The sequence below is a fragment of the Tamandua tetradactyla genome, chromosome 9 (assembly GCF_023851605.1).
Source record: "Tamandua tetradactyla isolate mTamTet1 chromosome 9, mTamTet1.pri, whole genome shotgun sequence".
NCBI classification, from domain to species: Eukaryota; Metazoa; Chordata; class Mammalia; order Pilosa; family Myrmecophagidae; genus Tamandua; species Tamandua tetradactyla.
In genome coordinates this window covers 55,020,244-55,045,209 of record NC_135335.1, presented here as the reverse complement: position 1 = coordinate 55,045,209, position 24,966 = coordinate 55,020,244, and the positions used below count along the sequence as shown (strand labels likewise).

General features: G+C 40.4%; 2 long non-coding RNA genes across 2 annotated transcripts in view; both read left to right on the top strand.

Annotated features, from left to right (window-relative positions):
- LOC143646107 (uncharacterized) overlaps positions 1–24,966 on the top strand; it is a 33,277-nt gene that overhangs the window by 592 nt on the left and 7,719 nt on the right. The gene's annotated exons all lie outside the window — the stretch shown is intronic.
- The window catches only part of LOC143646108 (uncharacterized), a 30,780-nt gene that overhangs the window by 431 nt on the left and 5,383 nt on the right, over positions 1–24,966 (top strand). Inside the window, exon 2 of the long non-coding RNA XR_013157291.1 lies at positions 1,663–1,860. This is a non-coding gene — a long non-coding RNA (uncharacterized LOC143646108). The remainder of the gene's footprint in view (positions 1–1,662; positions 1,861–24,966) is intronic.

The following is a 24,966-nucleotide window of genomic DNA, read 5'->3' as shown; positions in this document are numbered from 1 at the left end:
GGGGGATAAGGGGTGAAAAAAACAAATTGAGTAGATTGAAATACTAGTGGTCAATGAGAGGGAGGGGTAAAAGGTATGGGATGTATGAGTTTTTTCCTTTTTCTTTTTATTTCTTTTTCTGGAGTGATACAAATGTTCTAAAAATAATCATGGTGGTGAATGCACAACTATGGGTGATAATGTGAACCATTGATTGTGTACTGTGGATGGACGGTAAGTGTATGAAGATTTTGCAATAAAATATTTTTTAAAAAAGAATTCTACCCAGCAGGATATGAGAAAACCAATTGTTTTCCTAATAAAAGGGACAGACCCCGCTGGAATATGCATTTTGCCTTTCAATCACTCCCCTTCTTCCTTCATGAAGCATGCCTGTAATGTCATCTTGAGATCAGAAAGAAGAAAGCTGCATAGTAAGGAAGTAGGAGCTTAAAGACAGAAGGAGCCAGGGTCATTAATATCAGGGAGCCTGACATCAACCCAGGGCCACTGACCTTCAGGCTTCATGCTGCATGCGAAAAACAAACTATTTGATTAAGCTGTGGTACCCAGCTGTCTGTCCCATGTAGCCAAAGCAACCCCTAATAGATATATTGTAGGCTAACATGATTTATAAAAGCACTCAATGACTCTACCAATGGTCATGCTAGCAGAGTCAAACGAGGCAAGGAAGAAAATTCACAAAATTCCAGATCCAGAATGAGGGTACATAATTGCCTCCCACCCAGATGGGAGGGGTCCAATGGAATTTACTTGCTACCAAGTAACTAATGGACTCCAGGGGATAAGGTATAATTCTAAGAGGAATAAAGTGGAGAGGTTGATATCAAAGAGGATACTAGAGAAACAGGTTGGAACAGGAAGGATCCAGAGGGTTCAGAAAGGAATACAACATCAGGAACTGGTCTATAGACTCAGCAAGTTATCAACACTGCCAAAGGATTAATTGCATCCTGGCATCAGTTTGCTCAAGAGCAGAGTTTGAGACAGAGTACAGGTCGTGTGCAATCCCCTGGCATGTACTGCCTATTACAAATGTTATAGCATATCCTCATAACTGCTTTTTTTGAAAGAACATATGAGAGTTGCTCTAATTCCAGCTAATTGGTAGGAGAAGTGCACTACATCAATACAATGCACTGACTCAGTCCCAGGATTGCAATTCCCTGTGCCTCTCCATCCAAAATTACCAATTCCTTCTTTTGAGAATCTCATTAGCATGGCTGCCCAGCTCCAATAAATCAGCCATGGCCATGTGCCAGGCTCATGCATCACAGAGCAGGGATGGACGATGGGGTCTGCATCTGAGGTGTACAGCGGTGGGCACAGAGCTTACACCTTTGGGGGTTGGGGAACAAACACATAGAGGGCGCCACCCTTTGACCACTGCCTTACAGCTGGCTATTGATATTTCTCCAGAAAATTTCCCATCACTTCATTAAAGTCTTTTTTTTTTCCATTGAAGATCTTTTAATCAGTTTTCACATTTGGGGAAGAGTGTACTCAGAGGCATGCACTCCCTGCACCCCAATCCCACCCCAGCTATACTTCTGGGAAGGAAGCGTTTTGTGATTGTATGTTAAAATGCAAATAGAAATATCAAAACATAGCTACAATATTCTCTTAATTAAAGATATTCTTTTTTTTCACTCTTTCGATCAGTGCAGAGAAGAGGTTAGAATCAGTAGCAGTAGGAAAGAAACTCCTTTGATCAAGTCCTTGGCCCTTGAGGACAGGGAAACAAACAGGCAACTTCGATACGATGAAGGCTACAAAATCACTCAGCCAAGGTGCCAGGAGAGCACAAGGAAAACATACCTCACCATGTCTGGGACTGGGACATTGGAATTCTCTAAGGAGGTAATGACTAGCCTGTCCTTCAGGTAGGAGCTCATGTAGAGTTTACAAGTAGGAGACAGAGTATAGGTCATGTGCAATCCCATTGGTTGTATTGCCTATTACAAATGTCTATAGCATATCCTCATAACTGCTGTTTTAGAAGAAATGAACAAGATTTGCTCTAATTCTAACTGCAGGATTCATATGATGTTTGTCAAGGTTGAGGGGTATTGGCTAATTATTGATGCATAACAAATTATCCCTAAACTTAGCACTTAGAACCATACTATTTATTTTTCTCACCAGTACTAAGGGTCAGGGACCCAGATGTGGCTTAGCTGAGTTCTCTGGGTCAGGATTTCTCACAAGTCCTCAGTCAAGGTATCAGCATCTCATGGCTCAATGGGGGAGGATTACTCCAGTCTCACTCAGGTGATTGTTGGCAGCATTTGTTTCTTTTTGGGCTGTTGACTGGAGGCCACCCTCAGGTCCTCCCATGTCAGTCTCTCCATGGGGCAGCCCACAACATGGTGATTAGCTTTATAAGATTGAGTAAGTGAGAAGAGCCAGAGAGAGCACGAGAAGATGGAAATCATTATCTTGTGTAACCTAATCTTGGGAGGGACATCCCATCACTTTTGCTCATTCTATTCCCTGAGCAACTCACTAGGTCCAGCCCGCACTCAAAGGGAGGAGATTATATATGGGGTGGGCACCAGGAGGCAGGGACACCTGGGGACGATCTTCGAAGCTGTCAACCACCAGAGTTATCCAAAGACCTCAAGAAAGAGAAACATGGGGCATTCATGGAGGCATAGCCAGGAGAATGGAGTGGTGAATGGACTGAGAGGTGGTGAAAGGAGAATGATGGGAAGCAATGTTAGTGACTAGGGGTTTGCATGTCCAAGAGGTTATGGACAATGGAGCTATATATAGAAAGACACTTGATATATCACTTAAAAAGATTGGCTCAGAAGTTTATTTTGGGTTCACTTTTTGTGTAGAACTGCACAAATGTCACCAGTTGTTCACCCCTGCTTGTCTAGAGGACTTGCTTTCTGCACTATGATTGGGTAGTCTTCCCTGATGACCAAAAAGGAAGGAATTAGCCAAAGAGTAAAGAAATTGCAAAGTCTGTTTTTTTTACTCATTGGTGTTTTTGCCCTGGGGGGAGAAGAACTTGGGGTGGTAATAATTTGGGGAGATATGGTCATGAATGGGATGTACCTTATCCCTGGCACAATTACAAATTTATAGATACTAGTGGGGCAAGATATTATCTCCAGAGAGGTCTGGAGATGATTGTAGAAATGAAGACTACCAGTAAAGGTGAAAACAGAAAAAAAAAAATAGATATGACATATAAAATCCAAAAGACACAATGGTTGAAGAAAGTACTACCTTTACAGTAATAACACTAAATGTTAATGGATTAAACTCCCCAATCAAAGGACATAGACTGGCAGAATGGATTTAAAAACTCGACCCATCTATACACTGTTTACAGGAGACTCATTTTAGACCCAAGGACAAATATAGTTAAGATGTCAGTTCTACCCAAATTGATTATAAATTCACTGCAATACCAATTACTTATTTTTCCCAAATTATTTTTCAGAAATAGAAAAAACAATAACCAAATTTATTGTGCTAACAATTAAAATAGACAAAGAAGGGCACTATGTATTAAAAAGAGGAACAATTCAATAAGAAGACATAACAATTAAAAATATTTATGCACTGAGCCAGAGTGCTCCAAAGTACATGAAGCAAATACTGACAAAGCTAAAGAGAGAAATAGAAACCTCTACCATAATAGTTGGAGACTTCACTTCCCCACTCTCATCAATGGACAGAATATCTAGACAGAGGATCAGTAAAGAACCAGAGAATTTGAATAGTACAATAAATGAAGTAGACTTAACAGACCTTTACAGAACATTGCATTATACCCCACAACAGTAGGATATACATTTTTATCAAGTATTCACAGATCATGTTCCAAGATAGACCATATGCTGTGTTACAAAGCAAGTTTTGATAAATTTAAAGGATTGAAATAATACAAAATACTTTCTCAGATCATAATGGAATGAAGTTGGAAATCAATAACAGGCAAAGGGTCAGAAAATTCACAAATATATGGAGGCTAAATAACACACTCAAACAATCAGTGGGTCAAGGGGTCAAGTAAGAAATTATAAGAGAAATCAGTAAATATCTCGAGGCAAATGAAAATGAAAACACAGCACATCAAAATTATGTGATGCAGCCAAAGGCAATACTAAGAAGGAAATTTATTGCTTTAAATGCCTATATTAAAAAAGAAGAAAAAGCAAAAATCAGGGAATTAGCTGTTCACTTGGAAGAACTAGAGAAAGAACAGCAAACTAACCCCAAAGCAAACAAAAGGAAAGAAATAACCAAGATTAGAGCAGAAATAAATGAAACTGAGAATATGAAAACAATAGAGAAAATCAACAAAATAGAAATTAGTTCTTAGAGAAAATCAATAAAATCAATGGGCCCTTAGCTAGGTTGACAAATAAAAGAGAAGATGCAAATAAATAAAATCAGAAATGGAAGAGAAGACATAACCACTGACTCCACAGAAATAATGGAGGTAATGAGTGGATACTATGAGCAGATATATGCTAATAAACTAGACAATGTAGATGAAATGGACAACTTTCTAGAAAGGCATGAACAACAAACATTGACTGGAGAAGAAATAGATGGCCTCAATAAACCAATCACAAGTAAAGAGATTGAATCAGTCATCAAAAAGCTCCCAAAAAAGAAAAGTCCAGGACCAGATGGCTTCACATGTGAATTCTGCCAAGCATTCAAGAAAGAATTAGTACCAATCCTGCTCAAAATCTTCAAAAAAAATGAAGAGGAGGGAAAGCTACCTAACTCATTCTATAAAGCCAACATCACCCTAATACCAAAGCCAGACAAAGACACTACAAGAAAAGAAAATTTCAGGCCAATCTCTCTAATGAATATTGATGCAAAAATCCTCAATAAAATACTTGCAAATCGAATTCAGCAGTGCTTTAAAAGTATTATACACTATGATCAAGTGAGATTTGTTCCAGGTATGCAAGTACGGTTCAATATAAGAAAATCAATTAATGTAATACACCATATTACAAATCAAAGCAGAAAAATACATGATCACCTCAACTGATGTAGAAAAAGCATTTGATAAAATTCAACATTCTTCCTGATGAAAACACTTCAAAGGGTAGGATTAGAAGGGAACTTCCTCAACATAAAGGGAATATATGAAAAGCCCACAGTTAGCATCATCCTCAATGGGAAAAGACTGAAAGCTTCCCCTCTAAGATCAGAAATAGGACAAGGATGCCCTCTGTCACCATTGTAATTCAACATTGTGCTGGTAATTGTAGCCAGAGCAATTAGACAAGAAAAAGAAATAAAATGCATCCAAATTGGAAAGGAAGATGGAAATCTCACTGTTTGCAGATGATATGCCACTGTACATTGAAAATACCAAAAATGCCACAGCAAAGTTACTAGAGCTAATAAATGAGTACAGCAAAGTGGCAGGGTAAAAGATCAGCACCAAAAAATCAGTAGTGTTTCTATACACTGAAGACAAAATCAAGTAAAAAAAATTCCATTTACAATAACAAACAAAAGAATCAGATATTTAGGAATAAATTTAACAAAGGATAAAAAAGACCTATACACAGAAAACTACAAGAAATTGATAAAAGAAATCATGGAAGTCCTAAATAAATGGAAGGGCATACCATGTTCATGGATTGGAAGACTAAATAGAGTTAAGATGTCAGTAAGACTAAATATAGCTAAGATGTCAGTTCTACCCAAATTGATTATAAATTCACTGCAATACCAATTACTTATTTTTCCCAAATTATTTTTCAGAAATAGAAAAAACAATAACCAAATTTATTTGGAAAGGAAGGGTGCTCCAAATAGCTAAAAATATCTTGAGAAAGAAAAATGAAGTGGGAGGTTTCACACTACCTGACTTTAAAACATACTATGAACTACAGTGGTCAAAACAGCATGATACGAGCATGCAGATAGATATGCTGACCAATGGAATCAAATAGAGTATTCACATATAGACCCTACCATCTATGGACAATTTTTCTTAGATAAGGCAGTCAAGCCAACCCACCTGGGACAGAGCAGCCTCTTCAATAAATGGTGCTTGGAGAACTAGATATCCATATGCAAAAGAATGAAAAAGGATCCATCTCATACCTTATACAAAAATTAACTTAAAATGGATCAAGGAGCTAAATATTAGAGCTAATACCATAAAACTTTTAGAAGAAAATGGAGGGAAATATCTCATAAAATGTGTAGGGGAGGTAGTTTCCTAGACCTTACACCCAAAGCCTGAGCATTGAAGAAATAGAAAAATGGGAACGCCTCAAAATTAAACACTCTTGTGCATCAAAGAACTTTGTCAAGAAAGTAAAAAGCTGGGCTATGCAATGAGAGAAAATATTTGGATACCTCATATCAAACAAGGGTCTAGTATCCAAAATATATAAAGGAATTTTTCAACTCAATAACAAAAAAGCAAACAATACACTTTAAAAAATGGGTGAAAGACATGAACAGACATTTCTCAGAAGAGGAAATACTAAAAGGCACATGAAGAGATGTTCAACTTTTCTGACTATTAGGGAAATGCAAAACAAACCATAATAAGATATCAGCTGACACCTAATAGAATGGCCATTATCCAAAACAAACAAAACAGAAAATGACAAGTGCTGGAGAGGATGTGGAAAAAGAGGCATACATGCACTGTTGTGGGAATGTAAAATGGTTCAACCACTCTAGAAGGTAGTTTGGCAGTTCTTCAGGAAGCTAAGTATGAATTGCTATATGATCCAGCAATTCCATCTCTAGGTATATAGTCAGAGGACCTGAGGGCAAGGACACAAATGAACATTTGCATACCAGTGTTTATAGCAGCAATATTTATGATTGTCAAGAGATGGAAACAGCCCAAATGTCCATCAAAAGAAGAGTGGTTAAACAAGCTATGGTATATACATACCATGGAATATTACTCAGTTGTAAGACAGAATAAAGTCATGAAGTGTGTAACTATGTGGATGAACCTTGAGGGCATTATGCTGAGTGAAATTAGCCAGAAACAAAAGGACAAATACCATATGTCTCATTAATATGAACTAACATTAATGAGTGAACTTTGAGAGTTGAAGTTAAGAACATAGGTTATCAGGAGATACAAATAGGGTAGAGATTGGGCATTTGGTGCTGAAGGAACACAGAGTGTGCAACAGAACTGATTGTAAAAATTCAGAAATGGATAGCACCATGCTACCTGATTGTAGCACAATAATATAAGTACTAAATGAAGCTGAATGTAAATATGATAGAGGCAGGAGGGCTGGAGGCATATATAAAACCAGAAGAAAAGATAGAGGATGAAGACTGAGACAGTATGATTTTGGAATGCCTAGAGTGGACAATGATGGTGATTAAATGTACAAATTTAAAAAAAAAGTTTTTGCAAGAGGGAGAACAAATGAACGTCAACAATGTATCTATTTTCTACTGAAAATAGATGGTATATAGGAAAAAGTACAATCATTGCAAGCTAGGATCTGTAGTCAACAATAACATTAACCAATTGCTGCATAACAAACACCCAGGATTTCTCTCTTCATATCTAATATGTTGGTATTGGTTCAACCTTCAAAGAAGATCAAGAATCCATCCCACTGATCACCACCTTTACTGCCGCCACTGGTCTAAGCCACCATCCCCTCTTGCCTGGATTGTTGCAATTTCTAATGGAGCTTCCTGCTTCCACACTTGCTCCCTAGTGCTGCTACCCCAGTAACCCTCTGACTTTTACTATGGGATGAGAAACCAATGTCAGATATAAGGCAAAGGCGTGAAGGAGTGGTATCATGGACTTGCCTATAGGACGAACACACAATAAACTCCAAGACATATTTAGGGAAAAAAGTGAGGTTCACAATTACATGTTGTACCACCAATTTAATTTTTAAACATTATCTCTGGAAGGATATGAAAGAAACCCAGATAGTTTCTGGAGCTTGAACTTGGGAGCTCGTGGGCAAGATGGGAAGAAGACAGTTTTCACTCCACACCTATTTATGTATTTTTTAATGTTGTATTATGTGCATTTCATAGTCATTTAAAGAAAATGTGCATATGTTTACTGAAACAAAGATAATAAGCAGGGAATATTTTATTTTCAATCTGTTTTGAAAGAGCAAATAACCTGAGCACTTGCTCCCCTTCATTGTCTCAGAAATGGACAGTAACACAACTGAGCATAGAGCCAATGTCTCTTGGACCAATGGGTGGAAGGGAAACTTGGACTGCTTCTCTGGAGAGACACATGAGGAGCTATCCATAAAAGCTCAAATCCACCCTAACCAATGCCAAGGACTTACCAGCCCATGAAACAAGCAATAAACACTTCAATCAAATTCATAACAACAGATGTAACTTATAAGACTGCAGGAAATTTTCTCAAATACATGGCAAGAATTATGCAATAAACCGCTGCTTAGGTTTCACATTATGATACCATGTAGGTCATTACACCTACAGATGATTAATTTAAATAAATAGAAATGGAGCAGGGAGAGACTAGATCCAGAAAATACATTTTCAGTTAAATTCCCTTTGGGAGTTTACTTCATCAATGTTTCCAAACTGAATAAAGAAGAAACATTTAAAATGCATTACATTCAAGACATTTTGATCTATGAAGTGGAATAACAGCATTTAAGACCAAAGATACATCAGCTTGAAAAAGGAAAAATGAGAAATTATTTAGTGTTGGAAATTAAATCATATCTCTCACAAAAGACATGTTCAAGGCTTAAGTCCAGGTCCTGTAGGCGTGACCCCATTGCAAATAGGACCTCTTAGCTACCATTAGTTAAGGTGTGCCCAAACTGAACCAAGGTGGGCCCTAATCCAATGTGGCTGAAATCTGTATAAGCAAATGAACTTGAGCACAGCAGCAGAAGCCAAAGTCAGCAGAAACCAGAGCAGCAGGCACAAAGAAAGAGAGATCGCCATGTGACAAAGCGGTGCTTGAGTGATAATGGACTTTGGGAAAAAACAAGCCCTGCCTGCACCTTGACTGTGGACTTATAGCCTCTAAAACTGTGAGATAATACACTCCTGTTATTTAAGCCAAGCTGTGTATGGATGGTATCTATCATGGTAGATCTGCCAAGGACACGAACAATTGCTATTATGGAGCCTTCAGGGTTAAGACAGTTAATGAATATCATTCATTCATACAACTGTTTTTAACCGATGTTTAAACTACATTTTAAGAAAAAAAAAAGAATCTATAACAAAAGAACTCCAAAAAGAGGCATCTTCATGCAAGAACCCTCTAATCAGTTGAAGATTTATTGAGTACACATGATCCAAAAGACTATACTAGATGCCACGGACAGTCCATGCCATCAAACAGGTCTAGTGAAATCCTAGATGCACAGCTCTAGTGTAAACTCAATGTCTGCAACACGAGGGACGTGGAAACCACCCACTCAGGAGGTGTTCAGCAAGCCTTCATGAAGAAGGCAGTATATGAGTTGTGCCTGGAAGGATGGACAGTGATAAGAGAAAATACTCTCTAGAGGACTGGAGTAAGCATGAAGAGGGCAGTGCCGCCCTGTTTTAATCTCAGGAAGTTGCATGAGAACAGAAAAGAACATCCTGCCCCTTTTTTGCTGAGCTCAGCATCCCTTTGCTACTCACAGAACTTACGCTTAGAAGATACATTAGAAATACTGGTTGAATAAACAACCACAATGGGGTGAAGTAAAGGAGACAACTCTGAAAAGGTGGGTCAAAGCCAGATCATGAAGGGGTGTTAATGATGTTCTTAGCATTTGTTATGCAAGCCTTAGACAGAATTAAGGAATATTAAGGGAAAGAATAACTCATCAAATTGATGGGAAGATCTTAGGGCAATAGTGGATGAGCCAGAAAAGGCAGAAGGTTAGGGCAAGGGCCCAGGACGGAGGTGATAAGAATTGAACTAGGCCAATGACAATGGGGATGGATATTAGTAACAGTAAAAATGAAAATGATACTCTGGACCAGGCTTGGTGGTGAAAAGAAGAGGGAGAAAGTGTCCAAAGGGACTGCAGAGTTTCAAGGCAGAGACCAAACACAGCAAGCCAAAGTAAGGTGAATAATTACAATTAGAAAGGGATCTTAGACCAGGTTTCCTAGAAAACAGAACCTGAGGCCAAGCTGAAATGCTAATGCTTTAGGGGTGTTGCAATTCCAGGGTGGGGAGGATGAGGAACGTTGGAAAGGAGGTAGAGAAAGAGGGAGCTTATACAAGGCGGTGCCTGGCTGCCCTGGTCCCATGCTTCCAAAGAGGCTCTGCCCTAATGGGCAGACAGGGTGGGCAGACGCAGCAAGCCTAGGACAGAAGCTTTCTGCCAGGTCTCTCCACTATCCCATCTCTCACTGGCCACAGCTGCCAGACGCAGAATGTCTGCTGCCCCACATCAAGGTTGGGCCATGTGTCCCTTCCTGGCAGTTGCTGGAGAAACCAGATCCTGTGTCCCGGGTGCACAGAGTCAGGAAGGGCAGGTGGAACCAGAACCTTCCTGGGACAAGAGCATGGGCACATGCTCTCCCTGGAGAGGCTGAGGGAGTGGCAGGGCTATAAAAAAGCAGCAATGGCTGGGTGGCTGCTTTGGTGGTGGCAAGAGCTGGGGAGCTCCGTAAGCAAGGACCAGGCCCAGGGACAAGTATCTTGACACGGGACAATGCGAGGCCAGCAGGCCTTACTCACATGCATGTTTTAAAATATCCTTCTCCACCTATAACTTAATGGTTAATATTGTTTTAAAAATAGATTTCTAAGAAAAACAAATTTGATCACTGGAGAGGAAAGCCAAATCTGGCTTCAGTCCACTAACTATTGCAGTGATTTTTATTTATTTAGCAATTATGAGATAATATATCATCTATAATTATATGGAGAGTCAATCCTCACTTTTCAAAGATTCCATATTTTCAAATTCACCTCCTCCCTAAAATGTATTTGCAACCCCAATACTCAGGGCATTTCCATCAGAGAGGCAAAAAATTGTATTCCCCTGTCCCACACATTCACAGCTGAATTTGAACAAAGCAATGCTTTGCCTTCTTGTTTTAACTCTTGCAGTGTAAATGAGTGTCCTTTCCATGCAATAATTCATGCCACATTTTTTACATTTTCATGCTTTTGTTAGCTGATTTCACTGTTTGCAATAGCCCCCAGGTGTAGTGCTGCAGTGCTGTCTAGTGTTCCACATGCAAGGGGGCTGTGTGTGGCTCATGGGAGAAGATACATGTGTCAGATAAGCTTCATTCAGGCATGAATTGCAGTGCTGTTGGCCATGAGGTCAATGTTAATGAGTTAACAATGTATATTAAATAAGGTGGCTTTTTAAAGAAGTACACATAAAACAAGATTATATTTTGACCAGTTGATTAAATGTTGTGACCAGATGCTCACAGGAACCTAACTTTGTGCTTCCCCTGGGAGACAAAGTTCAGTCCTAACTAGTCCAATGTTTATGGTAACTTTCTAGAACATAACTACTATGAATAATGAGAACTGGTGGATGTCATTTATATTATATATCACTAATAGATACTTATTCTTTCCTATGGGTTTGACAAATAGTAATTCATTTAATGACCCTCATAACAATCCCATAGCACAGAAACTAATATTATCCCAATTTTATAGATGAGGAAACTGAGGCACAGAGCGATTGGTGGTGAAATGCCTGCATATCTCCACACTGGCTGCAAAATCCATAGCATCCTGTTCACTGCAAATGTTTTTGCTCATTGAGAATTTTTATATTATTGTATTTATATAGGGAAAAGGAAGATTGAAATATCTGCTACATGGTGAACCCTTCTCTCTCACCAGAGACAAAGGATGTTTATTTAAATTTCTCTTCCTCTTTCTTTCCCCTGGAAGGAATTGTTTTGGTTTCCTGACTACTAAATCAAATACCTTGCAATGGGTTGGCTTAAACAATGGGAATTTACTGGCTCGGGATTTTGAGGCTAGGAGCAGTTCAAAATTGAGGCCTCATCAATGTGATGCTTTCTCCATAAGACTTGGCATCCTGGAGCTGACTTCCAGTGATCCTTGGTCACATGGAATAGATACTTATTCTTTCCTATGGGATTGACAAATAGTAATTCATTTAATGACCCTCATAACAATGACCCACAAAACCCTCGGCTTTTGTGTCACATGGCAATGGACGCAGTGGCCTCTCCCAGTTTTTCCCTTCTCTTTTGTGCTCTATTGATATTCAGCTTCTGGCTGCTCCTTTTAGTTTTCTCTTTCTCTGTGTCCTTCCCTATGAGTGATAGAATTAAGACCCATCTTGTTAGTCCACACCTTGACTGAAGTCCCCTCATCAAAAGGTCTTACTTACAACAGATCACCCATACGGGAACGGATTAAGATTAAGAATATGTTTTTCTGGGGTACACAGCTCCAAGCCACCACAGAACTCTACAAGCAGCAAGGGAGTACTTTCAAGCTAAGACCTTTAACATTTTGAAAGTAACCAGACAAGCAGCAGGTTTCCATGACTCTCATGTGAATTTACCTTCCAAAGCAGAGCTGAGCTGAAGGTGAACAAATGCCACAAACACACCTTGGAGAAGCCCATAGCAATCCTGAATCGTGAGCATCATGGTCAAGAGCATGGCTCTGATATTGGTTCTGCCACTTACTAAGTGCCTTTGGGTGAGTTGCATAAATTTCCCATGCAACTCACCTTATTTGAAAAGTGGAATGATGATTATACTGAACACACAGTTAATGAGCAATAACTAAGTTAAAATATGCAAGTGACTCTCATTATCTGTTAAACTATGCCAAACACTGAATTAGTGAATCTTGAACCATTGCTTCTAGAAGAAATTCAGAGGCAGTTTCCTGCTTGCCTTTAGTCACAGTATTTTCATCAATTAATCAAAACATCATCAAAACATAACCTTATTTTACATGTGTTTCTATTTAAAGATACCTTTATTTATTATAATTGTTGATTGGTTAACATTGAGCATAACTCCTGCCTGAATGAAGCTTAACTAGCACATGCATCTTCTCCCAGAAGGCATATCACAGCCTTCTTGAGCTTCAGAACACTACACAGCACTTCAGCATTACTCATAGGACCATTTTCAATACTGAAACCATCACCAACAAAAAAAAGAAAGCACTAAAATGCACCCAGAAAAAAATGTGGCACAAAATACACTGCACAGAGGACACTTGCTTAGCCTGTGAGAGCTAAAACAAGAAGGAAAAGGGTCACCTTTTTCGACCTCAGTTGGGGACACATGCATCAGGTGACTCAAAGTTTTCACTGCTCCACACTCATCCATGAATGGCTGCAGAAGTGCAGCAAGTATCGACTTGAGGTTACAAATAAATTTTAGCAAATAGATGAATTGGCATATATGGACTCCTCAAATAATGAGGATGGGCTGTAAAATGCTAAGCACACCATTTAGTGCACAGCTGGCCCTTATAGACACTTGATGAATTATTGTTATTACTATTTATTACCACAAATAGGGAGTCTCTGGAGATCAGTTGCAAACTAAGGTCCTCAACCATGCTGAAGGACTCTGTAATGCTTCCTCCTTCCCTCTCCACATTGTTTCTATATACAGAAGAAATTCATTTGGCCTCATAGCCATAGCTTTCCCCAACAAGAACTTAAGTTCTGCCATTCCAGAGTTTCTATCTTCATGGCCAAAGTGAGTTTGACAACAGGCAGAGGATAAAGTCCAAGCGGGTTGGGGCATTCTTCTCTCCCTCCACTCAGCTTACTTCCACTCAGCCTCTAGCATCTCTGGGTCCAGGAGACTGATTGAAACTCCCCATTACTTCCTTGGAGTTCCAGAACCAGTAAAGTGATTCTTTCATCTCTGTTAAGTGGGCTCTATGTCCAGAAGTGAATACACCTGCTGAGGCCCTTTGGCCCTTGGTCAGTTGGAGGTTGTATCCCTTTCTTGGGGCAAACAGAACACTGTCCTGGGAAGACAGAACACTTGAACCTAGTATAACCCTGACACCCTCTCAGCTCTCACCACTGCCCTGCTAACAGCCAGTGCCTGCCTATGGACGTTTGTGCCACCGTCAGCAGCCATTTCAACCAGATGGCGTAGTGACAAAGTAATGAAACAAATCACATATGTGAGAAGAGCTGGCAGTTCCTTCAGTGATTTTAGCTGGTGCAGAGTGATTGGGCAGTGCATAGCCCCTGCTTATATAAGAGAGAGAGGCCACATAAAATTAAATATAAGCTGTTAAAGATATTTTTTTTAGAAAAGATGAAGGACTAAATGGTCTATACTCCCAGAGGTTTATGTGAGACATCACACATATTAGGTTCTTTGAGGATCTGTTGGAAATTTACTTCTTTCTCCAAAAATTATCAAAACTGAGGCATTCATTTACTTGCTACTCAAAGGGAATTTCAGGCAGGAGATTTAGGAACACAGACAAAGAAATGACAGGAGGGAGTTTAGGATGATATACCAAGGATTAGAATTAGGACATAGGTACACGGGTTGAGGAAAGAGGAGCAGAAAGAAGAATAAGCATTATTAAAATCTTCTCTTTTTGAAAACTTGAAGGCTGAAAAGCACATGGAATGGAAGAAATGCTATGTTTAAAAAATTGCCTCCTGTAGATCATTTAAACAACCCAAACTCAGAGGGCCCAGAATGGAAATGAGGTCTTGTAATTCTGTATAGCTTAATGTAATGCCTGAATATATCCCAAAATATGCTGAGCAGATAGTTAAAAAGTACTGGCAAAGTTGCTTGAGGGATGCTAGAAAAAATATGGACCTATTGAACTTTATCACTGGGGAAACCTCTGATACTGTCTCAAATATTAGGGGCTCCCAAGTCAACAGGCAAAGTCTTTGACCTTGAGACTTGCTCTTCTGAAATTGACTTATGTAGCAGAGAATCCAAGCCTACCTAGAGTTTTGCCTAAGAGTTACTTCTAGAAAACCTCTTTTGTTTCTCAGATGTGGCTTCTCTCTCTCTAAGCCCAACTCTGCAAGTAAAATCATTACCCTCTCCCGTACATGGGACAGGACATCCAAGGTTGAAAGTCTCCCTGGCAACATGGGAGATGACTTCCACAGATGAGCCTGGCCCTCGCACCGTGGGATCAACAATGTCTTCCTGACCAAAAGGGGTAAAAGTATTGTAACAAATAAGGTGTCAATGGCTGAGAGAGTTCAAATAGATTTGAGAGGCTACTTTGGGGGCTGCTCTAATGCAAACTTCAGCTAGATGTTGTTATTTATCACGGTTTACCAAATCCCAACCAATACCGTTCCTTTCAACCCTAAAGAACACCTAGGGCTTTATATGAAATTCTACGAAGGCTCCATGCACTATGATTACTTTCCAAAAACCTACAACCCCCAGAGGGGTTCCTAGGCCAGGTATGTCCTAAAGGCCAGAGGGCCCAGCCTCTCCAGAACATCAGCTAGTTCCATCCCCCTATTCCATATTATCAACTGCCCTTTCCAAATGAAAAAGTTACAATGGGCATAGTCCATATACTCTTAAAGATTGGGAGAAAGATCAAAGGTGAAGGTGGAGTTTGTAACAGAGAAGATAGGATTTAGCAAAGGAGTGTGACTGCTGAATTATTGTATTGCTATTTCTTTCAGCCTCCAGTGTCTTGGAGCAGCTAGAAGAAAAAACTTAAAATTGTGGAACTGTAATCCATACCAAACTCTGAAATCTATAATTAATTGTTGCAGTGTGCTTTGAAATTTATTGCCATATATATATGTGTGTGTGTGTGTGTGTGTTTTCATTTTTCACAATGAAAAAAAACTCTCTCTTGAATCTTTACCTGACATTTAAAAAAACAAAATTTATCTTTGAAAGAAATACTAAACTGTTTGGTTTCCTCGGGGGATGGGAGAGATTATTGTTTGGTTGTGCTTAGATAGGGAAAACTGCTTATGTAACAAGTATTCCCAGCTCTTTTTCTAGAAGGAACCAGAATTGGCATTAAACTATTCCATGGAAATAGGGGAAAGGGACATATCTGAGAGCATTATTTGACGTTAACGATTTTAGTTCAATCTGCTTCCTTCGGTTGGGGTGAGAAGGAGAGGAGGCTCTGTTTGAGAAGAAATTGTCACAGCTCACCATCTATAGTAACTTTGTTGCTGCAATGTGCCAGTAGCTGTATTGGACCGAGAAGCAAGTCTGTAGTGGTGGTCCTGTGATGCAGTTGGACCAAAAGTCTCTAAAAACAATAATACTGGAAAGCCAGGGCTGAAATATCACAAGAGTTTTACAGTTTTGTGCTCCCTTCAAGCATTCAGTGGAGTTTAATAATGTTACAGTGTTGTGCTAGTTGCAGTTTTGAAAACTGGGAGACAACTTGCCAACTTGCATAGACTTAATATCTCTTGCAAGAACAGAATCCTCTCTGGCTATTTGTATGTTTCCTGAAGCAGCCACAGCAAATTGCCACAAACTAGTGGCTGAAAAACAGCACAGATGCATTCTCTCACAGGTCTGGAGGCCAGAAGTTCTAAATCAAGGTGTTGGCAAGGCCAGACTTCCTTAGAAGTCTGTAGGGATGCATCTGCTCTGTGCCACTCTCCTGGCTTCTGGTGGTGGCAAGTAATCCTTGAGGATCTCTACCTCCATCATCCAATGACACTCTTCTTGCTATCTGTGCTTTCCTCTCTGTCTCTGTTTTCTCTCCCTTTCTTATAAGGACATCAGTCATATTAGATTAAGGGCCCATTCTACTCCAGTATGACCTTAGCTTTCCATGTATAACAAACCTATTCTCAATAAGGCCACATTCTGAGATACTGATTGACACTTCAGCATATGCTTTGTGGGCATACAATTCACTCCACGCCACAGAGTTCACAATAAGATGGAGACTAATAAGCTCTCTTTGTTACTCACTGCCTTGACTTCACAATACGTTGCATATCCAAATCCAAACTCAGCTGAACGTGCAGAGTTAAGACAGATTATGCTTCCCAAATTTTAAATGCACCATGGAAGTCCTTTGGGGTGCAAAGGACAGTCCTTCTCCATGGTTCTGCCATTCCCTCTACTAGCTAGGACCACTGACCATCTTTTAATGATTTTTTCCTAGAAGCAAGGGGAAGGGATAAAAAGAGGAGAAGGAAAGAGTCAGCACACTGGAACTCAACTTGAAACTTCTTAGGGCTCCCTGAAGGTTGGAGCAACAGAGATAATGCCAAAAGAATCCACATGTGCACAGTCTAGAAAGAGAATTTATTTTAAGATCTAAAATGGACATTGTGATCTGGACTGAAATGAAGAATATTTCCTTTTTAAGTAAATTAATGTATTCAAATATGTGCAAATATAGGTTTGTTTCTGAAAAGCTATAAACTATTTTAACAAATATCCAGAACTCTATTTCCTTGCTGGATATTAATTTCTAAAGTATATGCAATCATAGAAATTGAACTTTCTTTGCCTTTGCTCTCTTCACCAGGAAATTTCAAATGCATGGAATTATTAGCAAAAGAAATAATAATCTCGCCTTGCATTTTCATTGAAACATTCAAGTCTTTTTTAATTACTTTAGGTTCATAATATTGGCATTTCCATTAAACCACTAAGGAAAAAAAAAAGAATAATCTCTGGGTCACTTCCTTTAGGAGACTTGGCAGTGTCTAACCCAGACTAAATCTTATTTCCAGCCCTTTCTATTCCTGTACACTCAAGGTTGCCTAATATGTTTGACCTCACGCTTGAGGCAAGCCCCCCACCCTCATGCCTTTGTCCTTTCTGGGGCCTGATGATCTGCTTAAAATTCTACTCTGTATGTGGAATCCCCAATGAGAAAACATGGGTGGCTCTTCCAGTTGTTAAGAATCAGTCAAATTCCCCAGCCTCGGCACTCTGAGCTCCTCCCAGTGTCCTTGCCTGATGCCCCAGGAGTGGGTACAATGGAACTCTGTCCAGCTCTGATGTCTGGCACCTTGGTTTCCTTTCTTAGCTCTTTGGTTTATTATTGGCACCACCTCGAGCCTGGAGCTCAGCTTCCCCTAGCCCAAATGGTCATATTGGGAGGTTGTTTGAGAGTCACATAGAGAAAATGGGCAGCAGGTGGACCCTAGATTCAGAAGAATTTCCACTCAAGCTCCAGACCTACAAACTTCTAGGTTACAACCTCACAGGACTTGCGGGAACTCCCTAAGCCCCAGTTTCCTGATCTGCTGCCCCAGGCTGCGAATTAATACAAGGGACACTCCTAGAACTTACCAGGGCCAGGCAAGTCCTGAATCTACTCTTCTTGGAAGTGCCAACCTGACGAGCCCCCAGTTCTCACTCACCCTTACCTACTACACTGTTCTGTATTTTTATTAATTGTACTTGTTGTTTATTCTTTTTTTTTTTTTTTTTTTTTTTTTTTTTTTTTTTAAAGGAAAGACAGAGAGAAGGAAGGAAGGATAGAAGGAAGGAAGGAAGGAAGAAAGGGAAACATTTTTAAACATTTTCTTGTTTTATTGTATTCTGTTTCTCCGTTTTTGTTACATGGGCTGGGGCCGGGAATCGAACCGAGGTCCTCCGGCATAGCAGGCAAGCACTTTGCCCGCTGAGCCACCGCGGCCCGCCCAGTGTTGTTTATTCTTTACATGTTTATAGTCTGTCTCTACCAGTAAGACTTGAGTTTCATGGGGTTTAACCCCTCATTGGTGTCACTCATTGCTGTACTGCCAACACCCATGTCACAGCGGAGTTCATTGTTGGCCCATTATTGGTTGATTAAGTTAATGGATGAACTAAGGCATAGACTGGTCTTGAGGCCCTGCTAAACCCAGAAACCTGCTTTATGCTTTCTCTAATTTGATGCCAGGAAGGAGGTTACCCCTCCTTCCTCTGCAGCAGAAGCCCAGTTAATAGCTATCAAAACAGGATGTGAAAAGGGGTTGCAGGGCATTTCTGGTGCAATCCTATGAGAAATCATGGTAACACTGACATAAATCAGGGCATTAGCTCGTGGGGGGGTGGGGGAGAAGGGGTCAATTGTTTCTATTAATGCTGAGTTGGGATGGGGTTGGCACAGCTAGACCCAGGCAGCTCATGAGTTTTAGGTGTGAGTTTCATGGAATCTTAAGGGATAGCCCCAAGTCAAAATGGCAGGATTCCAGAGCCTTCAACTCTATAGTCAGTGACTTGGCCCCAGAGTAGGATGCAGGAGAGGGTATTTTAAAAACAGGAATATCTAATATTAAGTTGCAAGTTGTAAAGTTGTATATTATATAATTTAAAATCACCCCCAACACTGCCCCCCAAATATCATTAAAAGCCTGCTTTGGGTTGGTAGCCTTGTGAGAATGAAGGAGCTGGAGTTGTGTCCTCTGGGGGTGCACTACAGAAAGCTCTCATGGGACGCAAAGCACAGAGGACAGATCAGGAGCTCAGTAGGAACAGCAAGGTGAAGTGGAGGTTACAGAGCTTCCAGAAACTTGAGCAGACACCAATTGTAATGGACTCTTAAGGTACATGGTCATCCCAGCAAGCCAGCATCTAGGCCCCATGGAGAGAATCCCTTATAAAGAGCTGCCATTTATTGCAACCTCTTCCTTAGCAAAGTTCCTATGTGCCTCATACCATGGAATCAGCTCGGATTCCTTACAAGGTGGGCACTCTTGGTCCTGTTCTGCAGTTGAGGAGTCTTGGACTGAGAAAGATTTGGTAGCAAACCCAAAGTCCTACAAGCTATACAAGAGGTGGCATTGCGGTACACACCCAACAGCCCTGTCCCGTTAAGTTCTCAGACATTTAGTCTCTATACTTTGCATTTGGTTCTCTTTCTATCTAGACTCCAAGCTTCATGAATTCAACCAAGTCTTAAACCTCTTTGAATCCCTAATGCCCAACACAAAATCTTGAGCCCAGTCAGTACAAGCTCAAGTAATAGCCGTCCATAATGTGTGTGTAAGGAAGTTGCTACTTTACTACTTGATTCCTAGGATCACTGGGACCCCACTGACCCCTGGTGACCGTACAGATGTGCAACCTCAGTGCATGTTAGTCTCTGAATTATGGATCCTCGTAAACAGCACCATTCTAGAAGCAGGGCACAAAAACATGCTATGGGAATTCCACACTGAGTCACAGCAGGCAACCTAGAAAGGGGGCAACCCTGAATCTATCCACAGTGGGTTCCACTCTGCCTTCCAACCCCTGGTGCCCACTGTTTCCCTACAGAGATCTGCTTCTCCATGTCCCTTGGCCCTTTAGAGAGGCCACTTGTGGCCATCGCCACCCTCTGCCCATGGTGCCCCTCTTGTGGACAGACGTCCCCATCCTTGCCAACCACTCACACAGGCTTCTTTCTTCATAACTTGTCTTAAGACCCAGTGATGTGTTGAATTGTGCCCCCAAAAAAGATATATTCAAGTTTGAACTCCCAGCTCTGTGAACGTGACCTTATTTGGAAGAGAAGATGTGATCAGTTAAGATGGGGCCAAACTGGATTAAGGTGGGACATAATCCATTATAACTAGAGTCCTTATAAAAAAGGAGAGAATCAGACAGACACACGGGGGAGAAGGCTACGTGAAGATAGAGGAGGAGATTGGGAGTGACACATCTACAAGCTAAGGGATGCCAAGTATGGCCAGCAAATACCAGAAGCTGGAATAGACAAGAAAGGATTCTTGCCTACAGGTTTCAGAGGGTGCATGGCCTGCTGACACCTTGGTTTCTGATTTCTGCCCTCATTACTGTGAGGCAATGAATTTCTGGTGTTTTAAGTCACCCAGTTTGTAGAACTTTGTTATGGCAGATGCAGGAAACTGACACCCAACTCCTAGAAAAATCTCACACCGCAGCGCCTTTCTCCCTCCCGCAGCACTCTGATGGCCTCCAGCTGGCCACCAGCCATGCATTGCCACTTCATCACTCATGTTTGGGAGTCTCATCACCTGGCAGGACTGTGAACCCTGGAGATCTCTGCATTCTTTAACAGGCAATATGAAACCCACATAGGAGAGCCAAACCCAGAGCTGACTGGGTTTCCTGTTCTTTGCATCTGCTCTGTCGATAATTTCATCCTGTTTGTCAGAGAGGTGAAGATTGCTTCACTTGCTCCCAGCTCATTTTTGTCTGCATAATAATTCTCACCATTAGTGAGTCCCTGCTCACCAGCTGTAATTGCCTGACTAGGCAGCAGCAGTTCTGTGGATGAATATGGAAAAGGCTCAGCCTAATGAGCACGACAGAGACTTTATGCTTCACATGTGAGAGAAATAAATTAACACTTCAAGCCATCTTAATCTAGCCTTTCACTAATGTATTCCACGTTGCTTTTTTGACCTCACGATTATGCCACGGATTCTGTAATTTATGTTCTGCAGCAGTTTGCAAAGTTTCTCTTGACCTTCGTGTAAAACAGAGATCCATAAAACTCCCTTTAGAGAATAAAGGAAAATGCAATTGAAACTCTCTTGCACTAAGGCCTGAAAAATGGAAACCTTCTGAATGAAACAGAATGGAGAAATTATTTAGCCCTCTGTCGCCTGTCATTTAGAAACCAAATCTTCCAAAAGAGAAAACCAATATGGCAATATGGTTTGAAGAAAAGTATTTCCTCATCTGCTTTTACTGAAAAGAAAAAGAGACAACCATGCAAACAAACCCATGTTTTTTTTTTAATTTCCAAACAACATCTAGCCACCCTTGCAATACCTGGATCTGTGATTTACCTGACTCCAACCCATTTTTACTGCAAGTATCTTGGAGGCCACATAATGTGTTGTCCTTTTTAATTTCTTTATAGATAGAAACTCTAGATGTCAAGTTCTCCATCTCTTTCTCTCTCTTCTACTGTGCACTATAGAATATATTCTCTGTAAAATATTCAGTTATTCTCACCTCCACTCCCAGTACCTACTTCCCCTCCTCCTACTCATTCACCCGCTCCACTTGCTGCTAATGACATCTTGTCAAGAGGAGAAAACAGAAAGGTAGTTTATCAACAATCTCTTCTCTTCCCTTCTTGAGGACCCAGAATCAGCATGATCTCTCTTCAAAGGGGAGCACAATTTTCTTGCCTCACGAAATATTCTTTAGTGTGAAACACGTGCCCATGTTTGTATTACTGTGTCTATGATTCATCATACTCCTAAACACACCTTAGTTTTTCAATATCCAACTCCTTTCTATCTCAGTAAGAAAGAAGCCCTAAGCTGTATAGAAGCCGGAAAAACAGGCATATGGTGGAATCTTCTATGACTCAATTTTGCCTAAAACCTCACTTGGACTTGAGTCGACTGCTCTTTGATTTTTATACCCAGTCTTAGGGCAGGTTGACTCTTGGTCCCAGGCTGGGTCCCTTCCCAGCTCGCCCTGACATCCCAAAACCATGTTCTACAAAGTCTTTCTCTGCACGTGGCCTTTTAATGTTCAGATTTAATGCTGCCTTCATGGCAAATGGTGCAGTCTCTGTTTTAGCAAATTGAAGTTAAAAAGTCACTACACTAGTAAAACCCCAAAAACAGATTCATGCCCCTATGATCAGAGAGGGAGAACCCCAACCCCCAGGGGTCCACTACAGTACTCCCACCAGCCTAATGCCATTGGCATTGCCGTCACTGCCCTCTCCACCATCACACACAGGATTATAGGAAACAGGTAATAAAGGCTGAGAAGAAAAAAGGAGAGGACGGCACAAGGAAGGAGACAGGAGGGGAGCAGACAAAGGCAGGGCTTTTCACTTAGATGTGAGGACAGCCCTGGCTCAGAACAAGGCAGGAAAACTCCCACTCCATGGCTCTTACATCAAAGCTTGGGGTAAGCTGTGACAGAGGACATGGGGGCATAGAGGGAAACCTCAAATCTTCAAAGTGGTCTGGCTCCTTTGGGTTTAAGTCCATTTAAATGAAGATTTGGTCATTTCCTTTTTTTTTAAATTAAAACTGCCCAGAAAAAACCAAACAAGCAAAATCACTGCCCTCTATATGCCTTTATCACTTTGAGGAAGTTTCCTTCTATTCCTAGTTTTCCACATGTTTTTATCAAGAAGGAGTGCTGTATTTTTCCAAATGACTTTTCTGCATCAGTTGAGCTGATCAGAACAGTAGAGAGAATCAACAAAACTAAAAGTTAGTTCTTTGAAAAGATCAATAAAATTGAGAAACTCTTATCTAGACTGAGGAAAAACAGAGAAAGAGAACCAATTGCATTCTCTCCCATTGAACCCAGTTTACCACCTCTTTTTTAGAATCATATTAAATGTCTTCTCTTCCTACCTTCTCTCCTTACTAGCCAGTTTTCTGTATCAAAACAACCCTACAAATCTAGAGAAAAATGCAAGGGAATTGCCACTTGCATCCCCTGTGGTCTAATTGCAGGAGAACAACAAATAAGTGCTATTCTCCTTGAATAAGCAGTGAATTAGCGAATGTCTCTCTCTGTCATAAACATTTGCTGAAAACAGCCCTGGGGTAATTGCACCAAGGATGCAGAGCAGTTATTTTTAACTAACAAATGGGAGCAGAGGCATCTAATTTTGGACTGCCACTCAACCTTGATTCTCGGGAGTGACTGTAAATGGAAGGGAAAAGGCAAAAGGAGATTTTCTTTCCCCTTTACTCCACCAGTAACTGTAATACTCAAGGACAGCCATTTCAAGGCATTGCCTGGTGATGTGAAGTCTGTCACCCAGGTGACATGAAGTGCTACAGACAAACTCCCCCAGCTACCTTTACCCCATGGGATCCACAGAAGGAAATGTGGACACCAGGAGCCAAAGCACCCAGGCCACTAGCAGAAAGATCCTACAGGAAGAGAGAGGAAAGAACTGGGAAAACCTAACATCCTTGAAGAAAATTAGTCACAAGCCTGGAGATGATGAGAAACTAGCCTTTAGAAGACCATAAGAAAATGATCTTACATATACATTTTTTTTTATTTCTTAAAGAGGATATAAATAAGGCATCGCTAGTGCCAAAAATAATAAAAACTGTTATTCTCCCAAGGTAACCACTAGATTTGTAGTCATCCAAAGAACTAAAATCATGGCCCCAACAATATACATCCTATAACCTCAGCTAACTGCGTAGCTTCCTCATTCTAGCTGAGCAAAGATTTTCTTCTTGTGGGAGAAAGCTTAGAGTTCTTGTCATTTAGCAAGAAACAGAAGAGATTAAGAATCTAAGGGAAGGATTGACAATATTTAGTCTTCCAATCCATAAACATGGAATGTCCTCTTATTTATTTAAGTCTCCTTTGATTTATTTCAGTAATGTTTTATAGTTTTCTGAGTATGACTCCTTTACATCCTTGGTTAAATTTATTCCTAGATATTTGATTCTTTGGGTTGCAATTATGAATGTTATTTTTTTCCCTTAATTTCCTCTGCAGATTGTTCATTACTCGTGTATAGAAACACTACTGAATTTTACATGCAGATATTGTCTCCCACTATTTTGGTGTATTTATTAACTCTAGTAGCATTGCTGTAGATTTTTCAGATCTTTCTATACTAGAATCATGTCGTCTATAAATAGTGAAAGTTATACTGTAAGAATTCGAGAGTTTTGCCACGCAAAGGAGGACTCCAAGAGACGTTCTCTCATGCAACACGCAAGGGGTTTATTTTCCACACATGTGTTGGGCTCACTGAACACGCAGGAACAGATAGAGCCCCGAGACTGAGTTTGCAAAAGCTTTTTAAGGGGTAAGATGAGGGGGGTGGGGGTTGAGCATGGGTCACAGGTGCTGTTTTGCAAAAAAAAAAGCAGATAACGAACAGTTTTACAGCAAGCATTTCTTAACAGTTTTACAACAAGTAATCTTGGTGCCAGGATTGTTTATCTTCAGCCTGATGGGGCCCATAACTCTTTTCTTTTCAATTCACACCAAATGTATAGCAGTGAATATAAGATGACACAAATGTTTTTGCTGGATATTTCTGTTATTCAGAAGCTAAAATATATGTAAATAGCTAAATTAAGCAGGAAAAATAAGCTACTGCTAAGCTTT